At 45.2% G+C, this 8,108-nt stretch overlaps 1 protein-coding gene across 1 annotated transcript in view; it reads right to left on the bottom strand.

Moving 5' to 3' along the window:
* Positions 1-1,288, bottom strand: part of ZBTB45 (zinc finger and BTB domain containing 45) — a 21,332-nt gene extending 20,044 nt beyond the window's left edge. Inside the window, exon 1 of the mRNA XM_032263329.1 lies at positions 1,283-1,288. The gene's annotated coding sequence lies outside the window, so the exon portion shown is untranslated. The remainder of the gene's footprint in view (positions 1-1,282) is intronic.
* Positions 1,289-8,108: the final 6,820 nt, after the last annotated feature.

Genomic DNA, 8,108 nt, shown 5'->3' with positions numbered 1-8,108 from the left:
AAAAAAATTAATTATTATTATTATTTATTTATTTTTTTTGAGACGGAGTTTTGCTGTTGTTGCCCAGGCTGGAGTGCAATGGCGCAATCTCGGCTCACCGCAACCTCCGCCTCCTGGGTTCAAGCAATTCTCCGGCCTCAGCCTCCCGAGTAGCTGGGACTACAGGCATGCACCATCATGCCCAGCTAATTTTTGTATTTTTAGTAGAGACGGGGTTTCACCATGTTGACCAGGATGGTCTCCATCTCTTGACCTCGTGATCCACCCGCCTCGGTCTCCCAAAGTGCTGGGATTACAGGCTTGAGCCACCGCGCCCGGCCCAATTATTTTTTAAAAAAAGACATTGGGCCAGGCGCTGTGGCTCACACCTGTAATCCGAGCACTTTGGGAGGCTGAGACGGGTGGATCACCTGAGGTCGGGAGTTTGAGACCAACCCAACCAACATGGTGAAAACCCATCTCTACTAAAAATACAAAACTCAGTTGGGCATGGCGGTGCATGCCTGTAATCCCAACTACTCGGGAGGCTGACAGAAGAATCAGTTGAACCCGGGAGGTGGAGGTTGTAGTGAGCTGAGATTGTGCCACTGCCCTCCAGCCTGGGCAACAGAGTAAAACTCTGTAAGAAAACAAATAACCAAAACCTAAAATGCAATAAAATAAATAAAGGGAAAAAAAAAAAAAAACAAAGAAAAGAGAAAAAAAAAAAAAAAGAATTAATGCTATAGCATTTTTAGAACAGTTTGTGCATATTGACAAGTTGTCATCCAGATATTATATGCAAACTAAGTATTAAATGACAATATGTTGTTGGCTTTGCTTTTTTTGTTGTTGTTGTTGTTTGTTTTTTTGTTGCTTTTTTTTTTTTTTTTTGAGATAGGATCTTGCTCTATAGCACAGACTTGAGTGCTGGGGCATGATCATGGCTCACTGCAACCTCAGCCTCCTGGGTTTAAGCCATCCTCCTATCTCAATGTCCCAAGAAGTTGCAACACAGGCATGCACCACCATGAGGGGCTAATTTTTTTTTTTTTTTTTTAATATTAGGTCTTACGATATCGTCCAAGCTGAATAATGTGTCTTTCATTTCACATTTCACTTTTGGAGACATTGGGTACTAGAATTTTTAATAAAATGTAAATCCGTTTATTCAATGAAAAAAAAAAAAAAAAAAAGAAAACAAATAAAAGAGACATTGATGAACTCCTTTTTTTTTTTTTTTTGAGACAGAGTTTCACTCTTGTTGCCCAGGCTGGAATGCAATGGCACAATCTCAGCTCACCTCCGCCTCCCAGGTTGAAGCGATTCCCCTGCCTCAACCTTCCGAGTAGCTGGGACTACAGGCGTGTGCCACTGGCCCGGCTAATTTTGTATTTTTAGTAGAGACAGAGTTTCTCCATTTTGGCCAGGCTGGTCTCGAATTCCTGACCTCAGGTGATCCGCCAGCCTTGGCCTCCCAAAGTGCTGGGATTACAGGCAACAGCCACCTTGCCCAGTTGATGAGCTCCTTTTTTAAGCTCATGAAGCATCCTTTGAAAACAAGGATGGCGTCGGATGTTGTGGCTCACATGTGTAATCCCAGCATTTTGGGAGGCCAAGACAGGAGGATCGTTTGATCCCAGGAGTATGAGAGCAGCCTGAGCAACATGGCAAAACCCTGTATCAAAAAAATACCAAAAAAAATTTAGGCAGGCATGATGGCATGTACCTGTAGTCCCAGCTACGCTGGAGGCTGAGATAGGAGCCTGAGGAGGTTGAGGCTGTAGTGCGGCAAGATAGTGCCACTGCACTCAGAGCAAGATCCTATCTCAAAAAATAAATAAGTAACCATTTTCATTTATTTATTTATTTTTGAGACAGAGTCTCACTCTGTCACCAAGGCTGGAGTGCAGTGGTGCAATCTCAACTGACTGCAACCTCTGCCTCTTGGGGTCAAGTGATTCTCCTGCCTCAGCCTCCTGAATAGCTGGGATTATAGGTGCCCGCCACCACACTCAGCTACTTTTTAAAAAAAAATTTAGTAGAGATGGGGTTTCACCATTTTGGCCAGGCTGGTCTATAACGCCTGACCTCAGGTGATCTGCCCACCTCAGCCTCCCAAAGTGCTGGGATTACAGGTGTGAGCCACTGCACCCGGCCATAAATAACCAATTTAAAGTGAATAATACAGTGCCTTCTAGTATAGTCACAGTGCTGTACAACCACCACCTCCTCTATATAGTTCTAAAACAACTTTCTCGCTACAAAGTAAAAACTTTTCTCCCCTTTCCCCAGTCCCTGGAAACCATTGACCTAAATTTCTATCTATATAAATGTGCTGATTCTGGAATTTTTTTCATTGTTATTATACTTTAAGTTCTGGGATACATATGCAGAACGTGGAGGTTTGTTACATAGGTATACAGGTACCGTGGTGGTTTGCTGCTCCCATCAACCCGTCATCTACATTAGGTATTTCTCCTAATGCTCTCGCTCCTCTAGTCCCCACCTCTAATTCTGGATACTTTATATAAATTGAACCATGCAATATGTGATTTTTGTATCTGATGTGTAGCACGTATTAGTACTTCCTTCTTATGGCTTGAATGAGACCCCATTATGGCTGGGCGTGGTGGCTCATGATACCTATAAGACCAGCACTTTGGGAAACCGAGGCAGGTGGATCGCTTAAGCCCAGGAGTTTCAGACCAGCCTGGGCAACATGACAAAACCTGTCTCTACAAAAAATATAAAAATTAGCCAAGCATCAGCCGGGCACAGTGGCTCACGCCTGTAATCCTAGCACTTTGGGAGGCCAAGGTGGGTGGATCACCTGAGGTCAGGAGTTCAAGACCAACCTGGCCATCATGGTGAAACTGCATCTTAAAAAAAAAAAAAAAAGGCCGGACGCGGTGGCTCATGCCTGTAATCCCAGCACTTTGAGAGGCCGAGGCAGGTGGATCACGACGTCAAGAGATTGAGACCATCCTGGTCAACATGGTGAAACCCCGTCTTTACTAAAAATACAAAAAATCAGCTGGGCATGGTGACGCGTGCCTGTAATCCCAGCTACTCAGGAGGCTGAGGCAGGAGAATTGCCTGAACCCAGGAGGCGGAGGTTGCGGTGAGCCGAGATCGTGCCATTGCACTCCAGCCTGGGTAACAAGAGCGAAACTCCGTTTCAAAAAAAAAAAAAAAAAAAGAGTAAACCAAGCAGAACGGTGCATGCCTGTAGACCCAGCTACTTGGGTAGGCTGAGGCAGGAAGATTGCTTGAACCTGGGAGGTCGAGGCTGCAGTGAGCCATGATGGCACTACTACACTCTAGTCTGGATGACAGAGACCTTGCCATGAGAGCGTACATGCACGCATACACATGCGCGTGAGCACACGCACATCTCCATTGTATGGATATACCACTTTTCTATATTCATTCATTAATTCATTAGCTAATGGACGTTTTAGTTGTTTCTACTTTTAGTTTTTTTTTGAGGTGGAGTCTCACTCTGTTGCTTAAGCTGGAGTGTAGTGGCAGGATGTTGGCTTACTGCAACCTCTGCCCTCCTGGTTCAAGCAATTCTCCTGCCTCAACCTCCCAAGTAGCTGGGATTACAGGTGCCTGCCACCATATCCGGCTAATTTTTTTTTGTAGTTTTTAGTAGAGACGGGGTTTCATTGGTTGGCCAGTCTGGTTTTGAACTCCTGACCTCAATGATCCACCCGCCTCGGCCTCCCAAAGTGCTACGATTACAGGCATGAGCCACTGTGGCGGGCCGAGACGGAGTTTCATTCTTGTTGCTCAGGCTGGAGTGCAGTGGCACTGTCTCCGCACACAGAAACTTCCACCTCCCAGGTTCAAGCGATTCTCTTGCCTCAGCCTCTCGAGTACCTGGGATTACAGGCATGTGCCACCATGCCTGGCTAATTTTGTATTTTTAGTAGAGACGGGGTTTCTCCATGTTGGTCAGGCTGATCTTGAATTCCTGACCTCAGGTGATCCGCCCACCTCGGCCTCCCAAAGTGCTGGGATTACAGGTGTGAGGCACAGCGCCCAGCCCTACTTTTTTTTTTTTTTTTTTGAGACGGAGTTTCGCTCTTGTTACCCAGGCTGGAGTGCAATGGCGCGATCTCGGCTCACCGCAACCTCCGCCTCCTGGGTTCAGGCAATTCTCCTGCCTCAGCCTCCTGAGTAGCTGGGATTACAGGCACGTGCCACCATGCCCAGCTGATTTTTTGTATTTTTAGTAGAGACGGGGTTTCACCATGCTGACCAGGATGGTCTCGATCTCTTGACCTTGTGATCCACCCGCCTCGGCCTCCCAAAGTGCTGGGATTACAGGCGTGAGCCACCGCGCCCGGCCCCCTACTTTTAATTATTATGAATAGTGCTGCTGTGAGCATTCCTGCACAAGGATTTGTTTGAACACCTGTTTTCAATTCCCATGGGTATATACTTTGGAGGTGAATTGCTGGATCATGTTTAACTGTTTGAGGAACTGCCAGACTGTTTCCCATGGTGGCTACACCATTTTGCATTCGCACAGGAAAGTATGAAGCTAATTTCTCCACATCCTCACTCTCACTTGTCATTTTCAGTTATTTTTAAGCCATCCTAGTGGGTGTGAAGCAGTATTTCATTGTGGTTTGATTTGCATTTCCCTGATGAACACTGATGTGGAGCATTTATTGGCCATTTGGATATCTTCTTTGAACCTCATCTCCTTCTCCTTTTTAAATAGTTGTATTGATGTCTAATTTATATGCCATGAAATATATACAGCATTTGTAGGGTGGGATCTCCACGTCACCAACCTTAATGTGGGGCACAGACAGCCGGACTGTCCCCTGTCCACTTATGGGTTCCCCCTAAGCAGCCATGTTGATACCACACCCTCCATGTACCTCATAACGTAGGTAGATAATCCTGGCCAGTGCAGGGATTTCACTATGGGTTGGAAAATTAGGGAAGTTTTCAAATTGTAGCATTTAATTATCGGTGGGCATTCTTCTGTAAGCAAGCAAGAACTGGAGCCATGTGTTCCCCTGAAATACAGTTCCCCTTGGGAAGGCAGGATTGATGCCAAGTTCTCAGAGTGAGGGGCTGGCTTAAAATCAGCATCATATGGTGACAGATGGTTTATTTTTCTGGATCTCTGTTTTTTGAGAACACTTAAGCACTCATGGGTAGTGTGGATTCATTGTGCATCAGCCGATGACAGTCATTGTTCTTTTTTTTTTTTTTTTTTTTGAAACGGAGTTTCGCTCGTTACCCAGGCTGGAGTGCAATGGCGCGATCTCGGCTCACCGCAACCTCCGTCTCCTGGGTTCAGGCAATTCTCCTGCCTCAGCCTCCTGAGTAGCTGGGATTACAGGCACGTGCCACCATGCCCAGCTAATTTTTTGTATTTTTTTAGTAGAGACGGGGTTTCACCATGTTGATCAGTATGGTCTCGATCTCTTGACCTCGTGATCCACCCGCCTCGGCCTCCCAAAGTGCTGGGATTACAGGCTTGAGCCACTGCGCCCGGCCGACAGTCATTGTTCTTTCTGATGCTCCAGTTGTTTGATCAGGTTTGGCATCTATGTCCTTTCAACATATTTCCATCATTCTTTGGGCACTTCTTCCTTTGTAATATAACAAGTGTTTCAGGCTCAGCTGGGACTTTCCCTGTATAGTTCCATCCCTGTACAGTCCCAGGAGTCCTGGTTCCTATTAGCAGGGAAAAGGATGATACTCTGGGCTCTGAATGTCTCCTGTCCTCTCCCCTCCCTCCTTTCCCTGGAAGCTGCAGGATGCTTTGGGAAGGGAACAGACAAGTCCAGGACTGGGTTGGATTCATACAGGTTGTGGACTTCTGGACAGCCCCTTCTACTCTCTGATAATTATTTTTCTTATCTGTGAAATGAGGATTGAAGTAACTGAAAATGTCCCCAACAATATATACATCCTAATTCTGGAGACTGGAAGTGTTACCTTATTGGGAAAAAGGGTATTTGTAATTGTGACTTAGGATCTTGAAATGGGGGGATTATCTTGAATTATTTGGTGGGCTCTACATGTAAATTAACATGAGTCATAAGCGAGAGGCAGAGGAGAAAATAACATAGACTGCATGGTGCAAACAATAGAAGTTTATTTCTCACAGTTTTGGAAGGGGAAGTCTAAAATCAAGGTGCAGGCAAAGTAGGTTTTATTCTGAGGACTGTCATCTTGCTAGGTTGGGGGAATCTGGGATGGAGCTCTTTGGCATTTTTTCTTTTCTTCTTTTCCTTTTCTTTGTTTCTTTTTTTTGAGACAGAGTTTTTTTTTTTTTCTTTTTTTCTTTTTTTTAATCTGGATGGGTACCATCGAAGAGCCAGAGTTTTGCTCTTGTTGCCCAGGCTGGAGTGCAGTGTGATCTTGGCTCACTGCGACTTCTGCCTCCCGGGTTCAAGTGATTCTCCTGCCTCAGCCTCCTGAGCAGTTGGTATTACAGGTGCCCACCACCACACCTGGCTCATTTTTATATTTTTAGTAGAGACAGGGTTTCACCATGTTGGCCAGGCTGGTCTTGAATTCCTGACCTCAGGCAGTCCAACTGCCTCGGCCTCCTAAAGGCATTTTTTCTTATGGGGCATTAATCCCATTATGGGGGCCCCACTATCAGGACATCATCTAACCCTAATTATCACCCAAATATAATCACAATGGGGGTTAGGGCTCCAACACATTAATTTTAGGGGACACAATTCAGTCCATAGCAACAATGCACGGAAGACAGGCAATACGAAGTGAGAACAGAGATATTTGAAGATGTTAGCCTTCAAAATTGGAGTGATGCAGTGACAAGCCCAGAAAATCTTGGAGCCACCAGAACTGGAAGAAGCAAGGAATGGTCCTCTCCTGGCCTTCAGGACTTTGAGAGAATAAATTTTTGTTTTAAGCCACCAAGTTTGTGGTAATATGTACAAAATCCACAGGAAACTAACAGAGGAATCATAGTGATTCCAAAGAGCAATTGAGAAGATCTAGTTGGACACTCATCTTTTGTTCTCCGCCCCGCTTCCACCCATTCCCTAACTGGAAACCTAGAAATGGGAATCAGATCATGCCACGTTCTGCTAAAACCTTCTGTTAGCTCCTCATTACAGTTAAAAAAACACCCAGCCAAAAGCCACCTATGGTATTGCCCACTGTAGCAGCTGGGTTAATAACAGCCCAGGCAGGAGGGAGAATGCAGTCAAGAGAACATGTAAGCAAACTGAAGGATATTCATATAATGAGACTCTACACAACAAGGGGAGAGGACAAACTAAGGTCAAACATGGCCGCACAAATGTGCACTGAGAAGTAAAACCCCATTTTTTGTTTTTTTTAACTTAATTTTTTATTTTTTTTATTATTTTTAAAGACGGGATTTCACCATATTGATAAGGCTGGTCTCGAACTCCTGACCTCAGGTGATCTGCCTGCCTTAGCCTCCCAAAGTGCTGGGATTATAGGCATGAGCCACTGCGTCTGGCAATCCCATGTGTTTCATGGATAGGAAAAGCTTGTCTGTGAAGTTAGGATGGCAGCTACAAGGGACATGGGCTTCTGGGAGCTAGAGATGTTCTGTTCTTTGCTATCACAGTGGGTTACCCGAGGTGCTCCCTGCATTTATCTCTACATGTCATAAGCCTCCACCAAAAAGTTAAAAAGTTCACAGAGACAGAAAGTAGTAAAGTGGTTGTCAGGGGCTGGTAGGAGGAGAACTGTGGAGTGAGTGCTAATGGTTACTGAGGATAGGATTCCTTTTGGAGTAATGAAAATGACTTGGAAATAGATAGAGGTGGTAGTTGCACAACATTGTGAATGTATGAAATGCCACCAAATGTACACTTTAAACTGGCTAAAATGATAAATTTGATGTGTGAATTTTTTTTTTTTTTGAGACAGAGTCTTGCTCTGTTGCCAGGCTGGAGTGCAGTGGCACAATCTCGGCTCACTGCAACCTCCGTCTCCTGGGTTCAAGCGATTCTTCGGCCTCAGCCTCCCAAGTAGCTGAGACCACAGGTGCGTGCCACCACGCCTGGCTGATTTTTGTGTTTTTAGTAGAGATGGGGTTTCACCATGTTGGCCAGGATGGTCTCGATCTCTTGACCTTCTGA

The sequence above is a fragment of the Sapajus apella genome, unplaced genomic scaffold (genome assembly GCF_009761245.1).
Source record: "Sapajus apella isolate SASKATOON/1434 unplaced genomic scaffold, GSC_monkey_1.0 scaffold135, whole genome shotgun sequence".
NCBI classification, from domain to species: domain Eukaryota; kingdom Metazoa; phylum Chordata; class Mammalia; order Primates; family Cebidae; genus Sapajus; species Sapajus apella.
Note: the sequence above shows the minus strand (reverse complement) of the source record. Positions and strands in the feature narration are given on the sequence as shown.